Here is a 24803-nt window from a genome sequence, read left to right as displayed (position 1 = left end):
CTGAACTGAAGGCAGATGCTCAATCGACTGAGCCACCCAGGAACCCCTCACTGATAGAATTCTTAAAACTCTTTCATTCATAGAGCAGATACTGGAATGCTACAGTGATAGGTAGGTACCTTGCTAGGTACTGAAGATCAAACAGCATTAATTTATGTATAATCCTTTTCTATAAGATACCCCATAGTTTATTTGTCCATATACATGACATTGTGATATGTTGATTAAAATAAGTATAATCCATACAAGAGAAAGAAGAGCAATTTCATATGAATGAAGAAGGCCATTTGGAAAGGTTGTTGAATAAGTACTATCTGAGATTAGCAGGAAAATTTGGCTCTTGTTAGACAGACAAAAGGTGAAGGCAATACCAATGCAAAGGCCCAAAGAAGAGAAATCTCTTGGCAGTTTTGCCAGAGAGAGCTCAATAACCCTAGATCATATAGGGTGGTTTGAGAAAGGGAGAAAGTAGAGAGAAATTCGACTAAAACTGGGCCAGGTATGCTCATGAATGTTGTCTAACACACGGCTAATGAGCTCCACTTTACCGGCAGCACAGTCATCAGTAAAGAAGAAAGACAGCTCAATTGGTGACCATAGGTGAGCTGATGTGAGTGTGCTTTGAGCCACAGAAGCATTGATGACTCTTACTGTATATCTCTATCTGTACCAGTTTGCCCCCAAACGTTCCTGGGATAGCTCTGAGAACTGGCACACCCGTAAGGGAACTGAACTCTTATTAATCTTCTTTCCAGTGATATGTTCGCATTTCTTTGGAAAATAAGAGCAGTTTGACAAATGATAGAAATGCCCCCTACATGTGCCCGTTGGATTATAAAATGTTATCATGAAAAGAGTTTATATATTTCTCACACTAATCTTGTATACTTATTTTAAGAATAGTGGGTATTTATGGGGTGCTTAGGTAGTTCAGTTGGTTAAGCACCTTCCTTTGGCTTAAGTCATGACCTGACTGGGTCCTAGGATCGAGCCTCAGGGTCGGGGTCCAGCTCCCTGCTCAGCGGGGAGTCTGCTTTTGCCTCTACTTCTTCCCCTCTGCCCTGCTCATGCACTCTCTTTCTTGCAAATAAATAACTAATTAAAAAAAATAAAAATAATGGACATTTATAATTTATTAGTTGATTCTCTTACAACATGAAAACATACTAACTAGGAGTATATTATCAGACTACACTGAACACCCCAGAAAGTTAGACTTCTCCTAGACAAAGGTGTGAATATATGTGTGGTATCTATCTTCTAGCATTAAAAGGCAGAGCAGGAAAGAGGGACTTTTTAAATCTACTTCTTAAAACTATGAAATATGTCTTTGGATATGTGTCTTATAAACTGACATTTCTCCTTAATAAGATTTAGCAGTATTTTTACAAAGCAGGCTATTGATTATCAACAACAACAAAAACCAACCTCCCTTTATGAGCCGTGTGTCTGATATCATATCTTTTCAAAATTAAGGATTTTTTGAGTATTACTTAGATATTTCATTGATATAAAAACTGAACACTTGAGACTGCAGGCAGCAGAATGCCTGAGGCAACCAAGCATATCAAAATATAGTGCACAGAGAGACTTTTACTACTCCTGCTATTTAAAGACCTATTTTCATGAGCTTATTAGCTACTAGTGATCCCGAAGGAGAAATACAATTAAAACTTAATCATACCAAAAGCTGGGATTCTTCTGATTCAGCGAACTTGTAATCTATTATATTTAGTAGTTTACTTGTAAATGTCTGAACACCGAGAATGAGAATCATATAAATGGGCTTCATTCTGTGGCAGTACAGCTCCTCTGAACTCACATTACAGGATTGGCCTTTTCTGGGTGCACTTCACTCTATCATGCCCCCTCCTCACTTTTTTTTTTCTTTACACTTTTCTGGGTTTCTACATCGTGCCATCTCTCTTTTCTTTCATGAAAGCAGAATAGCTTCCGTTCCCTGTAACGATCGTATTATACCATTCCCTAGATCTCAGATATGAAATCAAATCCTTATAAAATGGATGATGCTGAAGTATTTGAGCCCACATTAGCAAGTCAAGTGAAGAGTGTAGAGATATGTAAAAACCACCATCAGATGACCCTGTATTTGCCCAGGAGCTGGAGGTGAACTGGGAGGTTTTATTCCTCCAGGACCAAGATGACTACACTGTTTCACTTGCAAATATTGATTCTCATGTGTGTCCCTGTCCTACCTCCCTGCCCTCACCATTGCCTTTTATTATGGGTTAGTCTGAGCTTTTTGAAACCATGTAAAACAGAATGAAGCCGTAAGATGAAGAGGGGAGACTGGCATTGCACTCTGCAGAGAAGAAGTGGTGTCCACTGTTTTTATCCAGGGGCTGTTTTGCTTCGTCGCTGCAGAAGGAAGAGTGGTCAGGGTATATGGAGCATGATGGGAGATCACGGGCAACCGGGGATTCCGGAGGCCTTGCAGCCACTTCCCTGCTTAACTGCATTGTGCTGCTTCTGAGGGGACATTGACAATTGGCTCTGCTGGCAGCCGGTGTCACAGGAGTGGTCTCCTTATCAGCGGAGACTCAGGGCCTTCAGAAAGGAAAGGAAAAAAAAATTTTTTTTTTTTTTTTTTTTTTTTAGTTTTTAAATTTTATTTAAAAATCTTTTGGGAAGGAACATTTAAATGGTCTATGTGGAATGTGGAAAAATAACTTGACACTCTCGAGGGTACTTCTCCTGCCACACCTCTTTTATTTTGAGTTTACTGGTTTCACAAATGGATTATGTTAGGATGAAGCTGTGTGTGTATTTTAACTTTGATTCAAATTGTAATTAGTTTTGTGTTCGCTGCTATCTTCCTGTGGAGAAAAAGGACAAGGAACACTGGGACCGAGGGTTCTCTCTGCCAACTGAAGATTCAGTCTCATAATTTTAAGTACATTAAATGAAGAGAAAAGACCAAAGTCTATAGCTGTAACGGTGGAACTGTAGGCAAGATCATATGCGCCACATTACTGATGGCTAAAGGAACTCGTTAGCCCTTGTTTTCTAGGAGGGTCTACCAGTAGTTCTCCAGAAGAGTAAGGCAAAATTTTGTACCAGTGGGTCTCCTGGACTCTCTTGCTTTACTCTCACTCTTTCTAATTTCCACTTGTCCCTTTTAGCTTCATCTTTCTTCTTTCTTGTCCTCACATTATACCTGTTGTCTTGTGAATTAATGTTTGGAAAGTTTTGCCATTCAGCATTGGGACTCTTTAGACCACCTTGAGGTAAATGAGACAAATTGCCTTGTATATATATTTATTTATGTAAGTGAGTGGCAACAAAATTACCCAACAGTGCTGAAGAGCTCTGATCTCTCCTTCTTGTACAGAGAGCTAGTAGTTTCCCATGGAGGCACCGATCGATTGTCTGGTTGTATATCCCTGATACTCTCCATCATCTACTTTAGGCAAATTGCTTCTAAAAGTGACATAACTGTGCATCAATATGACTTAAGTGTTTAAAGATCAAACTCGTGCAAGAGGAAAAACTCTCCATTTATCCCATGCGTGTTGATTGCTTATCTACCGTGTGCTGGATGCTCTTCTTGGAACTTAGGAGATTCTTATGAACAAAACAAGCAAAGCTATATGCCTTTGTGGGTCTGAACTTTCTAGCAATATATAGTAAACCACATGCAGAAATGTGTGTATACACTATATTATATATTATCATATTATATATATATGATATATTACCCTATGAAATATAATTTTACATTAAAGGGAAAAACAAGGATATGGTAAAGAGGATTGGGAATTTTGAGGACAGAATGGAGGGCAGCTCTGTCTCTTCTTAACCTGAAGACAGACATTCTTTACTCTGAAGGCACAGTTCCTTTCGTATGCCCTTGGCTAAACCTCCTTTCCTCTCACATGAGTAAGCAGGCTACCCAAGGGTTCAATTTCACTGCTGTAAAGGGATGTATAATTCAGATTTTCACTCTCTCTCCTGCTTGGGGTCATGTAAGATTAACAAGCATTCTTTCTCGATAGTTCATCCTTTGGTGCCTGGCCATCAACAGGGCTGGGAGCTGGGGAGTTTGGTCCTTGTCCATGACATCATGAGAAAACAAGCCCCAAAGTTGTACAACTTACTTTCTTGTTATTTACCCACAAAGAGCAAGCAAATAAGAAATGGCTTGTGTAGAAGGCTTTAATTGTTGTTGCAAACAGAAACAGAGAAGACCATGTAAAGACAAATAGTAAAGACCGGTGTGTGTCTCTTCAGTGATACGTGCAAAGTGCTTATCAATGACTGGGTGGTTCTCTAAGCACCATGCCCTACAGAAACTCATTTCTCAGAATAACTTCTAAAATAGTTACTACTATCATGTGCATTTTCCAGTGAAGGATCTGTAGGTGAAGCATTGATGTTAAGCTACTTGTTCCTGATAGTTGATTATAGAAATCACTATTTTTATCATCTAAAATGAAATTAATAGTATTTTCCTCACATATATATTAAGGACCAAGTAACTTCCCTAATCAAATGACCAAACTTATGATCTGAACCTTGGATATTTTCATCTCTAAACTTTACTTTTACCCTCTAACCCCTTTCTGAAATATTCAGGTTACATGATAAAATTGTACTTTTTTTTTTTTTCCTGTGCTGCATTTATCCCAACATATGCAATTTATCATGTATGTAATATATTCCAGCTTCTCTTCTTAATTAACAATTTGGGAAGCAATATCTCAATTTATATGCAATATAAAATAACAGCAAGTACTTACACATTTCCTATATTCCAGGTACTGTTCTAAAATCTTTACATATACTGGGTGGGTGGCTCAGTCAGTTAAGCATCTGCCTTCAGCTCAGGTCATGATCTCAGGGGCCTGAGATCAAAACTCAACTGTCCAAATCACATTTTTGGTGAAAAATTTGATCTCAGGTTATTACTTGTGACATACTATAGATCTGAAAATTACATCAAACTGCTTCTGGAAAGAAATATAATTAAAATGCTTGGAAAACCTTTTAACTTTTAGTAATTATAATCAGTGATACGTCTCTAGCAGCACATTTTTTTCCTACAAGCTGTTTACAAAGGAATTGTACTGAGATGAGACCCACTTCATTCTGATTTTTTTTTTTTCCTTTAATGCTATTGAAACAGAATCTTTTCTCTGCTAGTGGAGGAAAATCTAACACAAGTCTTTTAGAGATATAACAAGTTGCCTATTATCTCATTCTGGCCTTCAGACATTAAAAAAAAGTACATAAATACTGAAAATGTTCAAGTGCCCATTTAGACATCACTACTATCACTACTATAGTAAGAAAACATACTATATCTTGTGTTTAACAAAGTTCTTGAACTTCAGGTTTGCAGGTGATCTGAAAGTCAGGGGAAGAGGTTGGTATTTTTCTGTTTGCCTTATCTTAACCTAGAAGCATAGGAGGGAGGTGATGTGCTAGACTTTATTAATCATCATAAATATTAGAACCTGAAGGTTACTTGGGAGATTTATTTAATCTAAAAGTATCAATATAAACTAAAATTATTGTGAAAAGTCAATATTTTCAGTTTCTAGTCTTTTTTTTTTTTTAATCTTTGCTAACAGCCAAAGGGTGTGACACTGAGCAATAATACCAAGTTTTCTTATAATCTCAACAGACTTTGCGGGACGCCTGGGTGGCTCAGTGGTTGAGTGTCTGCCTTCAGTCAGGGGCATGATCCTGGAGACCCAGGATCGAGTCCCACGTCAGGCTCTCTGCATGGAGCCCACTTCTCCCTCCCCCTGTGTCTCTGCCTCTCTCTCTCTGTCTCTCATGAATAAATAAAATCTTTCTAAAAAAAAAAAAAATCTCAACAGACTTTGCTTATCCTGCTGGCTCACCAGTGCTTCTCACTGACTTTGACATCAGATGGAACTACAGATGTGATAGTTAGTGGCAATGGTCATAAGAACTCGTATTTGTTGAATGCTTAATATGTGCCAAGCTCTGTGTTATTTAGTTCACAGATGGGACCTCAGTTAATACTCTCAGCAATAGTATGAATGAAATACTATTAGTATTCCCATTTTACAGGTGAAGAAAATGAGGTCTAGAAAATAACTTGCTCAAGGTCACATGGTAACTGTCACCCCTGAATACAGTCCTGATGTATTACTTTAGAAGCCAAGTCTTTACCACTAAACTATTTGGGTTAAATGTCTTTATAAGGCTTTGCACATCGAGGTTTATTCTGTAGTGCCACCTCATATAATGTAACAGTATCTGAGAAATCTCCCAATCAATTTCCCACAAAACATAAAATAAAAGTACCAACATATTTTTTATTCAATCAGGAAAAATAGTCTTCATCAGACCATAGGTGATTCCATAAAGTAATTAGAGATCCTTGAAAAGTAGGTTGTAAACTGTTTTTATTTATTAATTTATTCATTTTTAAGATTTTATTTATTCATTAGATATACACAGAGAGGCAGAGACACAGGCAGAGGGAGAAGCAGACTCCCTGCGAGGAGCCTGATGCGGGACTCAATCCCAGGACATGACCTGAGCCAAAGGCAGACGCTCAACCACTGAGCTACCCAGGTGCCCCTATTTTTTTTTTCTTTTTCAAAGTTTTTCACCTCTGCTCCAAAATGAGGTGAGCTATTGCAGACAAAAGCCTATCTGAGAATAACGCCCTAAACTGAGCAATGAATTAACATAAACCCAATTTATTTACTGAATGGCTATAAAGAGTTGGGGGGGTATTAATTTCCTAGGGCAGCCATAACAAATTACTGCAGATTTGGTATCTTAAAACAACAGCAATTTATTCCCTCATGACCCTGGAGGCCAGAAGTCTGTAATCAAGGTGCTGGCAAGGCCACACTCCTTCCCAAGGCTATAGGGGCAAACCTTCCCTTGCCTCTGCTGGTTTCAGCAGTTTTAAGAGTTCCTTGGCTTATGGCTGTATAACCTCAGTCTATTTTTTCTTAGGGACTCAGCCTCTTTTTTCATAGGGACTTCTTCTCCTTGCCTGTCTCTTCTATTTTATTTTTTATTTTTTTAATTTTTTTTATTTTTTTGCCTGTCTCTTTTATAAGGACATTTATCACTGAATTTAGGACATACTCCAATGATCCAGGATGTTCTCATCTTGAGATCCTTAAATTAATTGCCTCTGCAAATACCCCTTTACAAATAAAAATCACAAACACAAATCCTGGGAATTAGAATATAGACCTATCTTTTGGAGGGAGTACTATTTACCCAACCACAGTGGGAGATGAAATATGAAATGATCCTGACATTTCCAGTCTGTAGACTAGAAGTCAGGTTCGTCTATTAAGTGATGCAAGGAATACAGAAAGGCATATGAAGAGAAGAAAGACAGAAAGGAAGCAATGTATTTTGCTGTAGACCGATTGAGGTCGAGATGCTGGTGTTTATGCCTAGGAGTGGATTCACATTTTTGTGTTGGAGCTCAAGACAGAAGTCAGAACTGAAAATTTTGGTTTTTGAAGTCTCCTCAGCATAAGCGAGGTGAAGCCGTATGAGTGTTTTAGTTTGGCTAAGGGGAGGGTATAAATAACCACAGCGGGGAGGGAAAGAAGTCCGAGAGGACACTCCAGGGCTTGCTTTGGGTCCATGTGGCAAACAGGCGGAAGAGGAGCTATCAAGAGAGGTTGAAAAGGACTGTCCTTTGTGGCAGTCGGATATGATACAAGGTGTTAAGTAGGTGGAAGAGTACAGGAGAGGGGTATAAGAATCCAACAGAGCAGAGTGGATGCAGAAAGATGCTAAATATAAATTGCCTGTGTCATATTATTACTGGAAATCAGGTCTGTGTCTTGCTAATAGGAAGAGTCAGAGCAACATTTCCCTTCCTTACCCACTTCATGGAATGATAACTTGTCAGAATAATGTATGGAGCCCATACCTTTTCATTTATCTCTAGCCCTTTGTTTGGTTCCAAGTATGAGGACAATAAGAATCTGGTATAATTTTACTGTATAGCAAACTGACCAGTATGATAAATATCTGTGCTTGTCACTGTTAGACCTGACCCATGGTCCCTGTAGACCAGAAGGTTCTGAGTGACTGATTTCCTTCTCCCTTTGAGCACATGAGGATAGTTAGTGATTCTGTCTATTAGACTAAGCAAGTAAACAAGCTTGGTCCTCTGGGCCACAAGGATGACAGTGGCGGTAGGCTCAAGTTGTTTCCTGTCATTGTGTCGGCGTGTATTTTCCAACTATTGTTTGGCTTACTTTTGATGAAAGCACAAACTTTGAATTTATTGCTTAAAAAAAAAAGAGTACTTGCCTGTACAAACCTTGCACCTAAACCTCATATTGGTGGCATTTCTCAAATGTGTTTCATTGATGTCCCCCTAAAAAGCTTTGTAGACTTCAGTTTCTAACCCATCCATTAAATTTTAATGCCACAGATATATTGTATGTGTATCTGTGTACCGTGACCTTTGTAGGAACAAAGTTCATTGTAATATAAGAGGCTTTTTGCACACTCCTCACTCTTGATCTATTTTTTGCCCCCTGGGGGGGTTCATATCACCATGTTGAGAGCACATGGATTTGGGCCTTTGCATGAAAGTTCATTTTAGCAACTATGGTAGTAACTAAGCATCTAGTACATGGAGGCAAGTACTTTACTTCAAACTGGTGATCATTTTATGTCCAGGAGAGAGCATATTTTACTTGCTTTCCTCCACTGGAGATTTGGGCACCATTATTAATAAAGCTAATGAAAATTTAACTTCATAGGTACTTATTGCTGAAGTTAGATTTTCATCACTATTACTTATGATTTAAATTTAATCAAGTGCCACACTATAGTGGGTGCCTCCATAAGTCCAAGTCTTGACTCAATGAATTGCTCCTGGATGACCTAATGTAAAAGTCATCTGCTGAACTTGTTCACACAGAAAGGAGATTCAAAAGCATTCCCACCTATTAGTATTAATCTTTACTTTTTAAGCTATAATACTCGAAACCCGATTTAGTCTATCTTTTCAGCACCGATATATTCTTAATGTACTGATTTTCCACCTCACAAACTTGCTTCTTCAGAAGTATTCAGTAAATGGAGACTACTTTTTTTCTTTTTTGTGGCTGTTCAGGCCAAAACCATTGGAATTAGCCTCGTCACTCCCACCTGAGTCTACACAACCTATTGATCAGCAATCTCTGTTGACTCTGCCCTTGACAGGAAACCAGAATCCAACCACTTTTCACCACCCTCACCAGAGTCTAAATCACAGCTGTCTGCCACCTTGATTATCCTGAAGTCTTCCTACGTGTTCCCCTAATTCCACCCTTGCCTTCTATAGTTTGCTTTCAAAAGCAGCCAGAGGATCTGTTAAAATAGAATTCAGATCATGCCACTCTTCTGCTCACTACCCATCATTAACTCCCATCTCATTCTGTGTAAAAGCCAAGCCCTTACTTTGGCCTCTGAAGCCCATGGTGATGTGGTCTTGGTCGTATCTTAAACTTCCTTTCCTTTGCTCACTCTGCTCCCATGACACTGACTGTGACCTCTTCGCAATTTCTTGAATGGTCTAAAACACTCTCATCTCAGGGCTTTGCATTATTATTCCCTGAACCCAGAATGTTCTTTGCTCATATGTTCTCACAGTCTGTCCTCACTTTCTTCTTCTCTCAGTTCAAGTATGGCACATTAGTAAGGTTTTCCCCAGCCGCCACATTTTTAATAGCCAAAATAAAAACAAACTCCTTTGGGAGACTTCTTATCTCTTGTACTCTGCTTTATTTTTGTCTCAGAATTTGCACCAAAAACATCTTCACTTTTTATGAAAAAATTGTCTGCCTCCATTGATCATTAAAGTCTGCCCAGGGCAGAAATCTTACATTCGTACTCTTGGTTCTATGTCTGATATCCAGCAAACAATAGGTACTCAAAATATTTTTTGAATGCAATCCTGCAAAAATTTTCCCATGTATTATCTATTTAGAGATCTTGATATTTAGATTAACTCATGTGTTATCTATTTCATGACATGATTTCAATATTATTTTTAGTGAACTTCAGAATTGCCGGGTCCTATTACTCCCAGAGCTATCCTTCCCTCTTCACATGCTGTCGCCTTTATTTAAACCCAAAAAGCTATTTGCCAACAGCTTGTTTTCCAGGAGGTGTTCTAGGGTCAGAGGATATAAAAGTGAGAAAAACAGGCTAGCCCCTTGCTCTGTGGTCAACAACTTTTTGTTTTTATTTGCTTTTATCCCACACATTTTCTTGAGTTCTCATTAAACAAGCTTCAAAGTGTGTATATTTAGTTATTTCATAAAGATTAGCATCCCTAGATAAATTCAAATAATATTTCTCTTATTAATGATTACAGATACAAATGACTTTAACAATTAATTTATCTTATAATAATGAACCTATATTTTACTTGGTGGAAAATATTGTATTATGGTATAAACATGCATTTGTGTAATTGGGGTCAAAATCTAAATCACTCATAGCTAAAATAAACTTCCCAAAATGGAAGTCACTAAGTGGTAAAGACTCAAGTGAGAATAATACTTTACCTTCTCCCATTATTTTTTTCTGATACCTAAGCACAAAAAATTAATCACCCGAGCCAGAGATTTTCATATGCATGGTTTATCAACAACAAAAGCATGTGAATTCTTCACATTTTTATTAGGTATAGAGTTTTATTGTGAATGTACAGGATGTGTCTTAACTTTCTATTTAGTACTATGTTATGAGCATTACAACTAAAACTTCCATGGTAAGAGAGTTTTTTGAATCAACCATTTCTGTATAATTACCTGTGAAATCATGAGCCACTAGATTATACACTGAATATGTGGAATACTAATAGAAAAAATCCAGCTGGCATTCCATCTTCAGAAGTTCAACCATGGCCCACAACATGGATCCATCTTTCTATACTTGAGTCTTTCTGTGGTTATGAATCCAATTCCCAATGACATATGCAGTTGTTCGTTTTATTTCTACAAAAAAAATGTGGAAAGTTTAGCATAGTTAGCACTACTTTGAGAGGTACCTGTCCATTACTAGATTTCTCGACCTACAAAAAATTGTTTTTCATATTTGGATTAAACCTACCTTATTATAACCTAGGTTGATTGTGGTATTTATTATCATGTTTATTATAATCATATTCCTTTTTTGATCTCTTAACACTGAAACCAGAGCCAAAGATCAAATAATTAGAAGTATCTCTGAACAAATATTATGTCTGTAAAAATCTGAAATAAGAAAGATTTTTAGATAAAAATTAAATTTTAAAAAATATCCCATTTGTGAGAAATGTCCTACCAGGAATTCAATAAATATATTTATCCTCTGAAAACCTAAACATGCTAAAGTACAACCATGAGATGACATAAACATTTACATGGAAATTACTGCATTGATCTAGAAAACCCCAAGCAAGAAAATATTAAAATTAATTAGACCTGCACTGATTCTTTTTTCTATTGTTTTACATGCACATCTTATTTTGCCCAAGCCAGGTAATTTAATGTAGTAAATGTAGTGTTTTAATGTTAGAGTCTGGGGGCTAAGAAACCTGAATTACTCCTCTAAACATTCTTTTCATGTTGACAGTACAATGCAACCCCACACTAAAGAAATGAAGAGCCCCTTGCTATAATTAATGTAATTAATTTTTAAAGCATTAAAGATTTAAACTGACTCATGAAGAAAAAACTCATAAGAAATGTATTTCCTTATTCCACACTTAAGTCCTGTCTTTCTGTATTTCTTTATGTAGAATTTAGAACCGTTAGATTGACTTTTTAATTACCTCTCCAATGACCACTGATGTGGCTGACCTTGAAGGTAATATTAATTACCTGATCTAATATCTTGCAGGTGGATATTATTAAGGAAGATATCACTGTGCATTACATTATGTATGCCATGGCAAATATCTTATTTTACTGTGATATTAAGATGAAAGCTTTACAGTTTTAAAGCTTGAGTATAAGAAAATATTAGTAATGAATAATGTGTTATACACTCTCGTGAAATAAGCACAAATGGTGTGCCTGTTAAATTTTCTGGGGTATCCCACCACAAACAGCAAGGCAAATAGTTGTTTAGCATTGCAAGACATTTTTGTAATTGACGTACATGGATTTTATTGAGGATTGTCTTTGATCAGGCTTTAGATCGAGAGAAAATGTGTGATCATCTCTAGATCATGAGGGAAGATTCCAGACAAAGATGAATGTAAGTGAGAAAGAAGTGTTCAAATATGGAATATAAAGACTTATTTCAAATGTAAAAAAAATAATAATTAGATGATGTAGAATTTTAAGACCTGGATTTTTAGGAATATAAAGTAAAGAGAAATGTATTAGTGTGCGATTACAAGGCAGCTTGAGAAATAAATGAGAGTAAATAAAATAAATAGTTCAAGTGTTTGTGTAGTGGAGTTTGGGTAACTGAAATTAATTTGGGGAATTTTCAAATAATACATATACTTCACTGAAAGCCTAAGGCTTATTTATTATTTATTATTAATGTATGAGTATACTCGAATGTACTATGGATTAGAGTATTTTGGGGGAAAATAATAGAGCCAAAGAGATGGTATCACAGTGATTAAAAAAAGTACAGTGTGGCAGCCCCGATGGCTCAGCGGTTTAGCGCCACCTTCAGTCCAGGGCGTGATCCTGGAGACCCAGAATCAAATCCCATGTCAGGCTCCCTGCATGGAACCTGCTTCTTCCTCTGCCTGTGTTTCCGGCTCTCTCTCTCTCTCATAAATAAATAAAATATTAAAAACAAAAAAGCTTAACATGATTTAAAAAAAATACATAGCCACGATTTGGGGTCCCAGGAGGAACTTCCTGGTTAGTTTGAAATGAAGGTTGAAGGATTTATTTCACTTTTCCTTTAGTAAACTTTACACAAAAGGTCATGCAGAGTGACACAGCTGAGGCCAGTCCCTTTTATGCCCTTTGAACATCTTGAGGCATGCCTCTAACTTCCTGAATCATTCTTGGTAGAGTGACAAGACCAGACATTATGGGCCCCCTTTATAGTGGCCACAGCTTGGGGAATGCACCGTCGGCCAGTAAGGGGCAACAGCTGAGTATCAGAGACTGGAAGCTGCTTTCCAGAAACTGATGCCCATGGGTTTCTTGGTGCAGATGACCCTACAACCTGCCATGTTTTCCAGGGAAATCCTCCTTAGAGCCCTGGGTCCTGTCTGGATGCCCTCAGCATCTACTCATTTCAAATTCTTTCTCTATCAATCACTCTAAAAAGCCATCTGTTGGAATAGGCCACCTTTAAAAGCCTATTTCATACTAAAGCAGTAGGGCATAGATAAAGGAAAATGTTCAATATTTACTAAAGAATTTTGAATTCTATTCCCTGTAATGTAAAGTATCAGGAATATTAGCTCATCTAAATTACAAAGTGGGAGGGGGTGTCTGGAAAAGCAATACTTAGGGTTTTAAGTCAAAGATATTTTAAATGGGTAATCAGTACAGGTCTATATTGGTCAATCAGTGAAGTGGGGATTATACTGTATAACAGGAACTGCGCACGGCGTCATCACCCTACCACTCAACTGGGGTTTGACTTGACATGTGATTGAGTCACTTTCTGTAGCTTCAGGAATTTGTTTAAATATAGGAATCTGAATCAGGTGATATATTTAGTTTAATCTATCCTGATCCTATATTCTTGTTTCCTGGACTATGATCCTATTATCCAGGAAGGGCTATCAAATAGTTGCTGCCTCCAAAGAATCACAGTTTAGTTAGAGAATAAAATTGGTGCAGCAATCAGGAGCTAAACTAGGTGACATATGTAAAATGATGAAAATATCAATATTAATTGACATAAAATTAGAGGACTTTTCAGAAATAAGAGAACTTTGAACTGAGGAGGGAGGCAAGTTTCCTAGGTAGGGGAATAGACAAAAGAAAGGTTATGGAAGCACCTTTGAGTGCTCTGAGGAAGTAAACCAGATGGTAAAAGAAGTGAAACAAAGGAGTTTAGATTTGATGACATAACCCAAAAGAAAAGTTTCTTAGTTTAAAAAAAAAAGTAACAAAACGAAACCAATATTTAAAAATAGCAGTCTGACAGTAGCGAAGGATTTATTTGCTCAACAAATATTTGAGTGCATATTATATGCAAAGCACCCTGCTAAGTGCTGAAAATTCAGATGTGAACAAGGAGACACCATTTTCCTACATCATGAAATCCCAGAATGTGGCAGTGTGAGTCAGATGTAAGAGACTATATTTTGGGTGACACCTACCTGGGAGATAAGAGTCAGAGCAGACTTTGAGGAGATAGACTGACTTTCGTTTTGAAACTGAAAGTTGGAATTAGCCAGGAAAGTTAGGTGACAAGGGCAAGATGATTGGTGGGAAGTGTTCCAGATAGAAGAACCGGCATCTGCTACTGCGCCAAAGAGAAAGGGAGGTGAAGTAGCAAGACAGGCCAGGATGTGGGTATAATTATCCAAGCATAGGCTAATAATGGTCTAGAGCAAGTTGGTAGCAATGAGAAAGGAAGGTACAATTCAAATATGAGAGTTATTTTTTTATAATAAGTTACAAATGTATATTCAGAGAGCTCCAATGTTAACATTTTTACCATTAAAAATCAAATCATTCCCCGTGATTTTGTTACGCAGATATGCCGAAGAAATTCGTGGAAAATGCCTTTCCTTCTGCCTTTATTTTAATGTAAACATCAGGATAAATCAAAGATTATAAAATATTTACCTGCCATCTTGGACATAAATGAAAAATTTTATAACTTAATAATTTATGTTTCTTTGGGATATTATTAGGCAGGGTTAGAATGTTCATTTTGGGTTTTCTATATTTTCTGCTTCTTAGGTAATTATTTGAAATCACTTATTTCACTTTTTTTATACTTTGCTTCTCTTTCTGAGAAGAAACATTACTTGTTTCCATATGGCAGATGTAATGTACATAAATGGACCCTTTAAAATCCTCTGAATGTTCTGAGTAAAATCTCTTACATTTCATATATATGCCTTTTTAAATCTACATATCAGTTGACTACTGCCTAAATCTGGAAAAAGTTTAGCTCATGATTTTTTTTTAAGTTCGTTTATAGACTTTTACTGCAGTCAATTCAAAAACAAAGAAGTTAATTTTAAAAGCTCATTTTATTGAGTTAACAGTGAATTAAAAAACCAATGAAATTAATTTTAGAGCCATTTAATTTAGTTCAGAAAAGAGTGAGACTCTTTTATTAACTTAATTATTTTGGAATTCACTGTTTTAAAGTCCAATAAATGTTATGTATTTTATTTCCAATTAACTTCATTGTGCTCTGAGTCATGTTTGCTTTCTCCATGTGGCTAAATCTCACCTCTCATGTTGCACATAGGCTGACCCATTTACAATGGGCTGTTCTCAGTTTTAGGCCATTAGATGTAAGTATATTGCATCTTTAAAAACTTAGCATTTTGGTGACTTTTGTTTTAATTTCTAGAATTGACTTGTACCTGGACAGCAGAAGGATAGCAAGTCAGCAGTTCTGTGACAATGCCTATTGCCAACTATATAATCTGTTGTATGGTTATTATCTGTGATATCCTAACTTTCCCATTTGCTGATGTATAGGAATTAGTGTTGTTGTTGTTTTTTTTTTTAATAGTGAACTGGGGGGTACAAAGGAGATAGTGTTTCAGGAATGCTTCAGGGTTTGTTTGTTTTTTTTTTTTTCCATCAGGTTTTATGAAATAAAAATCTGAAGAAGGTAAAATAATGTCATCTATAAAAAAATGTGTTTTACTTTTACTTTCAATAGTTTAGAATCCAAAGGGGTGAAATTCTGTGGGTGAAATGAAACTAAGTGCCTCAGAAGATGGAAAGCTTAAATTTTATATTTCCCCACCTCCCTTTCTTAATTCACCATATTAAGTTGGAGAAACAAAATTCTCTATACCCTATCCAGTGAGCAAAGCAGTCTTTTGGCTGACATTTATTCAAAGATAAGATAAACTTCAAAAACCCCTTCTTCTCCTTCTCCTCTTTCTCCTTCTTCTTCTCCTCCTTCTCCTTCCTCTTCTTCTTCTTCCTCTTCAATTATGTGGTATGTTGTTGGGGGTGAGCCATCTTGTGAGAAAACTCAGCATCTTTTTTATCTGCTGATCTTCCTTCTGAGTGAAATGAACAAATAAAATTGGAGAAGCGTACCTCCCTGGTTGAGGCTGAAAATGGAGCTTTCAGACAGGAGGACTGTTTAGGGCAGCAGCCATGTAAAACTTCTCCACTAATTGGCTGACATTCAGAGCTTGAGGATCAGCAGCTGTTGAAGCAAATTTAGTCTGAATATAAGGCAGATTTTTCATTTATTTCAATTAATTACCACACACATCAAAATCTCTTCTCAAAAAATTCTCAAGTGAATACCTGTAAGAAAGAAAGAGTGCTTAGGTGTGCATAGATCCTTACTGACTCTTCCACACTTGCTCTATGCAAACAACTTATTTTTATTCATGTAGGAACTTGCTTGACCTTTTTTAGAATTATGGAAATAACATACATATACATCACAAACAATTTCGATCTGGTTCCAAGGAGAAATTGCTAATGGTAGCATATATGTATCGTAAAGCATATGGAGAATGTGGGTAATTGTATGTATTTAGTGTATGTGTTTCTGCATGTGAAAATAATGCTACTATAAAACTATGGAAAATTGTCATCGCTTCATGCTTATAATAGCTATAAAGTATACAACATGCATATTGCAGTATCTGTGCACTTTACAAAAAACCCTTTATCTGGAAATAGTGTAATTCTGTATGATACAGTGCTCTAATTAGAAAAGTGCTTTATTGGACAGAAAAGTAAATAGGCCACCCCAACCTACATGTTGTGATTGGTTACTATAGAATGTGTAATGTATATAACATATGCCTAAAATATATATGCTTATTAATTTTACTGTAATATTTTTCTTATATATGAGTTGAAGGTAGTCATTTATTGTTTGCCTAACAACTGTTTTGAAAGAACAGGAGAGGGACTTGTTTATGCAATAAAATATTATTTGTATATATTTTGGCTTTAAAAAAATGCATGTTGTTATAGCAGTTAGGTCATTATTTATTGTCGTAATTCTGAAATCAGAATACATGTCATGTTATAGACCAGTCCACCCTTGTGGATTAAATATTTATGAAATGGATGTTTATTATGAAGATACAGAGAAAATGGGCTCTTTGATATATGTAAATAAAACACCATGCTTGTTACCACTTATTTTAGGCAAAGAGAAATGGAACACTGAAACACTTACCCATGCAACCCTGCAAATCTTTCTTCTTTGTTTGAATTACAGAAAAAGTAAAGTTACTGTAGTGAGAGAACAAATTAGAGAATTGATAATTAACTCCCCAAAACTCTGCCTCCATAAAACATTTGACTATAAGCTCATTAAAATATTTTTTATTTCGATATATTTATGCAGCATTTTAGACATATAAGAAAAGTACAGTGATACTATATATACATATATATAAACTACTCCACTTTAAAAAATGCAATTCTCTTCTGAACCCTTTACGTCACTCCCTCTACCCACTACTGGACTGAGATGTAAGTATTAGAATAGTACATGTTTTATTTTTTATTTTTTTTTAAAGATTTTATTTATTTATTTGAGAGAGAGAGCAAGATCATGGGCAAGGGGGGAGGGGCGGAGGGAGAGGGAGAAGCAGACTCTTTGCTGAGCAGTGAGCCAGATGTGGGGCTCCATCCCAGGACCCTGAGATCACGACCTGAGCTGAAGGCAGACACTTCAGCTCAGGTCACATGTACATGTTTTAATGACAAAATTCAGTTTACCTTGGAAAGAATTAATTAATTACAGAAATTAGCTAAAAGCAACCTAGACATCTTCAGATGCACTAAAGTTGAACCATCTTAGTTTCCTAATGTTTTGCTTATATTCCTACCACTCAGTAGAAATCAAACGAAACCCAGCCTCTGGCAATTTCTTACTTATTTGTTTGTCTGTTTTGAAAAGGGAAGGGAATATCTCAGGGGTTGCCTGAATTACCTGGGAATATGCTTTCAGTTTCTTCCCCCCTTTAGTCTTCACAGGGGGGTCCTTGCAAATGTAGTTCTTTGAAACAATGTTTAGCTAATGACTCAAGAGGACTACTCAGAACCATCCAAAAGCACCTCAAAAACAGATGCTAAATGGACTTTTGTCAGGTTCTACTAGTAGAGCCATCAGCAACACACCAAGTTGGAATAAATTGAATTGAAATCAACAAAGGAGCATGCTGTTTATGGAGAGTACCAAATCAGCCTTCCCTTCCCATTGGTATTCAGAAACAGTATATCATAGGATAGTGAGTACTTCTGGAAGTCCAGCACATTCCCCAGGCCCAAAGCAGTATGTAAGAATTACATGATTCAGGTTTTACTCCTTTTAAAATGTTATTACACGAGTGCAGTGCAGTTGTTTTACTTGATTAATCTTCATCATGATTTCATAACTTGCTTTGCCTATATCAATAATTTGTATTATATTAAACAAATCTATAAACAGAAATGTTTTTATTGTGGGAGGCGGTGAGGAAACGAGCATCTGGCAACCACACCTTGATTCATTTTAGCCCCTAGAGTCATGGTATGGTGCATTAATTTCTCAGTTTGTAATTTGCCAGCTGCATTTAATGGAACCAATTTTCATTACATCTGTTCTATGGTTCAAAGAGCTCTTTTAGTTGCCAAAGGGGGCCAGCTTCACACAGATTCTGAGAGGGGCTAATACACCGTTTCTTGAAGTATTAGATAACCAAGGAAGATTCCTAGTTTTACAGCAAACAAATTATTTTTACAGAGGCAAGTTTTATATTCATGACTTACCACTGGTAGATTTCAAATTAAAAGTATAACATGCCCTTTTCCCAGGAATTACATATTGATTTTCATGTCATTTTCTTCATAATACCTACTGATCGCCTGTCTTTGCAATCGGTGGTAGATTTATTGTTTACTAGTTAAAGGAAACGTAATTATGCTTAAGTAAATCCTCTTTGTAAATTGCAAGTGGTTAGAAGACAAATATTTCATAGGCAAATACGGAATTTATAAATGGCTTTTAAATTCCTCATAGTAAGCATTATTTATGGACAAGAGAAGGTCATAGCTCTTCATAGTGTGTAGTGGGAGCATTTTTAATAGTAGAAATGGTTTTGCTTGGGCAACTTTACATTCTTGGTGTGTAATTTTAATCTCCATAAAAATATGTCGCTGTTGTGTAATACCAAATGTAGGATTCCAGTTGAAAGCAACTTTCAATGCAAAGGGTTTTCTCATGGGCAGAAGAGAAATTTGAAATGTTCTACAGTGCTTTGAAGTTCTAAAGCTTCAGCTGGGAGAATTATAAAGCATTAAACCTGAAAAGTTTTCACCTGATGGTCATGAAATAGCGTGCCTATATGAAACCGACTCTGCTTCACTTCCTCGGGCAATTTTTTTTCTTTTTCAAGAATTTCAAAAACGCCATGCATCATGTTATATTGTGAAGATCATCTTAGATTTATCATGTTCTTAAATCATTAAACTATGTAACATAACTATATTTCTGTATGACCTGTAATAATATAATTACCTATTAATCTGTTTGTACTGGGAGCTTCACCATAGCTGAAGAAGTCAAGTTTGTACCCAAATTAGAGAGGGCTTTGTATTTTGTAACCAGGTTCAAATGATCGGCTTTGTACTTGCCTAAGAGTAGAAGACTGAGCAGTTTGCTGCTAATTATATTCCAAATTTACAGTTACAATTTCACCTGACAGCCTTCCTCCCCATTTCACCTATATCACGCTCAGGTCTCGCCACCTAGTCACAAAGGGAGAAGGTGACAAAAATCAAACTCAAGTTGTGACCCAAAATACCAAATATCTTTCCTCTGAATTATTCTATTATTACTGTCTAATTATTAGGTCTTATTTTCAGGCTTTTATTTCTAGTGCTGGGAAATATAGGAATGGATGTTGGGATAACTTACAACGCAATGAATAAATTGGCACAACAAAACTGAAAATATAATCACAACAACCAGTATCATTAAAGACTATTTACTGAACTCTCCAAAATTTCAGCAGGCATTGATAGGAGGGCTATAGAAAACATAAAGACAAAGCCTCTGCTCCTCAGGAAACCAGTTGAAAATAGGAAATTAGGCGTTGAGCATTATTTCAGTGGTGAGCTTGATATTATGTCTGACATCCAGTGGACACAGACGTGTCCTAAAATCTAAATTATTTGTTCATCTTTTGAATAATTTGTATTGCATTTCTGTAATCACCAAGTACCTCATTTACTGGAGTAAGTATTAATGAACAGAACCCAGTGTCTGCCACCAAACTGGAGTGTAAGTAAGGATACTGTCTTATGCATGTTACTATCTTGTTGAAAAATTCAAACAGATATAAACAATAAAAGCACCCCACGTTGAGATGATTCAATCATGGTCAATGACTACCGTTTTAGTGTTTGAACACTAATACAACAATTTAGAAAAATGTGTTGAAGATCCCTAATGGATGAGTTCTAGTGCTGAGTGATAGAATATATTACAATTGGTGATAAGGTCCTTGCTCTGAAAGAGCTTATATGTATTTGGGAGAATGAAGAGAGCAAGTCTCTGACTTGATAAACATCATAGAGGCCTGTACCATTCCTGTGAGGGCTAACAGTATAACTATTCAGCTTTTTAAAGGTTCTGGAATTATACCATAAAACATATCTTTACAAAGGACCCCCAAGAACCCAGTGACAACTATACACAGAAATGTATCCTACATAGAGTTTAAAATTAGATCCCTAAAATTATTGTCATTTTTCTAAGATGTCTATTTCTCACATTCAAATGCATTTTGAAATTTGGATTCATCTTACAAATGATGGCATCTTAATATTGTGTCTTGGTTTACTCAGCAATTATTTTTCACTTTCCCAATGATATATAAAATAATGGTGAACCTTACAATCACTGATAACTTAGATGTAATGAAATGCAGTATATCATTTTTAAAAATATGCTCCAGGTCACCTAAATGTGGTATCAATTTTCCAATTTTCATGAACTGTTTTTACAATTCCACATACAATATTAAAATGCTAAGTATTAAAATATCACCGATTGCGAATGACTGCCCTTGTCATATCAGTAGCCCCTCTATCGATGCTGTTTTACTTAACTCAAAAAATTCCTACAAAACAAGTGCTGTTGCCGTTGCTTTGTACTTGGGTGAACTGAGGACAGAGACCTTGATTTGCCCAAACTCAATGTGACATCAGAATTCAAACTTGGAGATATCCAAATCATGCATTTTTTTTTTCATTTTAAGTCAAGCGTGTTCAACAATCAACCATAATGAGGTGGTTAATAATTATTTCATTTACCCTCTTAAAACTTAGAGTTCTTTGGAAATCATTTAGATAATATGAGTTTCTTTAGAAAGGTATATATATATATATATATGATATTGTACCTTCTACTCCTTATTCTTGGTGAATTTCCTCTACTAGGTAGGAACGACCAAAATCATTCCACCAACTTCTGAACTCATTAACTTGGGTTATGTTAGGGCTGTAAGGCCCTTACAAATCATCCACTGAACCACCATTAAACAGCTGATGTTCAGAGTGCTTCTGTCAAGGTAAATAGGTACACGCAAGGGTGGAACCTTAGCTGCGTACTGGGTGCTATCCCATTTCACTCTTGCCTTGATCTCGCCCTGAGTGGGTTAGCTGAACTGTCCCTCACAAGGGAAGTGTTCAGCCAGTGCTTGTCATCAGTGATGAAAACTGTGTCGTTTCTCTTTGTCATAGAAAATTATGTGTACAGCTACCTACTGATTCTGTATTTCTTTCATCTTCTACTTTCTCCATAGTTCCTTTACACCAACAAAGCTGCACAAGTGTTCATTCTAAATAATAATAATAATAATAACAGTAGGGAATAATAAATACCTTTTGATCCTACGTATTTCTTTTTAATTGTCACAACCATGGCTTTATTTGTCACTGTGCTCTGTCTGTCTTCCTGTCCCAGAGGTCTGAGCTGACCCCGATGGATTTCCTATGTGTAAGATGCTTATTAGCCCTTTGACCTTCTGGGAGCCTAATCCTAAAACTTCTTCTCTACTCCTCTCATTTGTTCTATAAATCTTCATTTAAAAGGATCGAGTCCCACATCAGACTCCCTGCATGGAGCCTGCTTCTCCCTCTGCTTGTTTCTCTGCCTCCCTCTCTGTCTTTCATGAATAAATAAATAAAATCTTTAAAAAAAGGCAAAACTATTAAGATTAGCTGTTTTTTTTTTTCTACTGCAAATTTGGCTCCTCTCATCTATCTTTAAGTACAGCAGTCATAATTATTATAATACAAAACCCAAAGGACCAGGCTACACAGACTACTACATAATTTCACGTGGTACTCGATAGTTTGTTGACATGCTTTGAGGACTCTGACGTTTGAACAGAGACAGAAAGGAATGCCCTCCAATAGGAGAGTACCCCGAGAATGCTATGCTATTGCTTTTTGACTGTAGAAGCTGCCTGGGGAATTAGAAAAAACAAATTTACCCCAGAGAATGGAAAGATGTGGGTCTTCACTTGGCTAGGCAAAAATAGGACAGCTAAAGAGCAAGGGAGGAAGGCAGGAACTCCCAGCAATCATTGCCCTGACCAACATTTCGGTGGGCTTTTGTTTTTATCCTTTTCTTTTTTTTCCCCCTAGTTTCCTCCAGGCTTCTCTGGTCTCTTTGAATATCAGACTTGTGATCCTTTACTAATTTGCTTTGCTCAAGCAAAGCTACCTATACAACTGGAGCCAGAGCAGGAGGCCAGATGCTAGCACACTGCTTACACCTGTTTCCAGCCAGCCCTGCAAAGAAGACATGGAAACGTGTGCACACACACACACACGGACTCTGACCATATGCTTGAATCTGCACAAAGCTCTATGAAACACTTCTTCTCCTTTGTACTAAGCCTCCGCAAGATTTGCTGAAGGACAAAAGAACACAGATATTGGGTATTGGGCCCTCTACCTCCACCTTAAAAGATACAATCATTGCCTATAATATTTAAAATAATTACGTAAGGCAATTTTTCTAGTCACTGGAGAGTGATGCTACAGTGCACATTTCTTTGCCACCTAAAAAAAAAAAAAAAAACAAGTAAAAAAAACAACAGAAATAACTTCTGCCTAATTTTCAGACAATCTGATTTGCCCCCTAAACAAAACCCAGGAAGATAATTCACATGGTTCCTCTTTAAGTTAGAAGGCAACGTACAACAGAGCCATAAAGTAACTGCGTGAAGGCTCACATGGGTAAGTTCTGCGTATGCATTTTCAGTCTATGCTTAGAGCAGCCTGAGATTTTTCCCCAGTATGAGCAAGATCAATCACAAGATTGCAAGGTAGACTCCCTCTGGCGTTAGATTGGTCACTTTATTTGGAATGAACTGGGGTCCATATTGTCAGCTTTCTAACTTGTCAGCTTTGGATGCTAAAAATGCAGTTCCTTCTCCCAAATAAGAGAGAGAGAGAGAAAAAAAAAATCCAATCCTCAGAGCCTTCTAATCTCTTGTCTTTTTTCATTACATGGAATCACAAGAAGAAAGGAAGCCTGACAGTTTCTAAACATTCTGGCAAAGAGCAGGACAGTGGTGGGGTGGATTGTCTTCAGATTTTTGTTTTATTTGGGGGGGGGGGGTTATTTTATATGGTAAGTTAATTATCACGTTTACATTTTTCAGAGGTAAAAAAACACTTTATTATGGGGGGGGTTGATGTGTTTGTGGTAAAGCCTGGAAGAATCAAAACTCAACATTTGTTATCATAAGGTAATGCCACAATAATTTCTACACTGTTTAACAGGGGAAAGATCCTCCTAAGCTATACTTCTGTGGTAATTTTAAACAAGATATAATAATACAAAGAGAAGCAAAGCCTCCAGACTGATATTCAGACTTGATAATTCCTTTTGTTTTATTTTAAGGCTCAGAAACACAAACTAAGACAATAGGGTTTTTCAATTGATTTTGAAATGTAAAAGTATCATAAATGTAAAAGAACAAATGGAAATGCATAATAAGCAACAAATTGTAGGAGTCTGAAACAGAGAGAAGAAAACATCAGTTCCATGGTTAGCTGGGTAAGAGATGTAATTGTTCCAGAAGACAATAGAATCCTAGAATCACCCCTTTGAAAGTTAACTACATTGTCTTGTTTAAAGGACTCTTCTTAATATTTTGGAGCCCTCCGTGTTGATATTCATTCTCAACACAGTATCTGAGTTCTGCCTCCCAATATCTTACAATACCTTTGTTTTTGTAGTTACTAATGTACAAAATTGAGTTATGTTGCATAAATGTGTATATAAAAATTGGAAAAATTTCATCACTACTCTAGAATAATAGAGAAAAAAAGAAACTTCAGGGCATGCTCATGAGCGATATTTCTCTTTATGTAAACATAATATAGGACATTTACCTTGCAATGAGGAGATGTTTTAATTCATTTAACTTCATTTAAACCCGGTCTGTGCACTGTACTATATTGGGTACCATAGATGAGTCAAAAGATTATAAAACATGGTTCCTGCTGTCAGGTCACTGGCAGTGTGGTCACTGGAGAAAAATGATGTATATAGGAAACACTTAATAGCAACACAATAAATCTTAGAATTTCTTTTTTTTAAAGATTTTATTTATTTATTTTTGGGAGACACAGAGAGAGAGGCAGATACAAAGGCAGAGGGAGAAG

This window comes from Canis lupus, chromosome 16 (assembly GCF_003254725.2).
Source record: "Canis lupus dingo isolate Sandy chromosome 16, ASM325472v2, whole genome shotgun sequence".
Classification (NCBI taxonomy): domain Eukaryota; kingdom Metazoa; phylum Chordata; class Mammalia; order Carnivora; family Canidae; genus Canis; species Canis lupus.
This window is presented reverse-complemented; position numbering follows the sequence as displayed.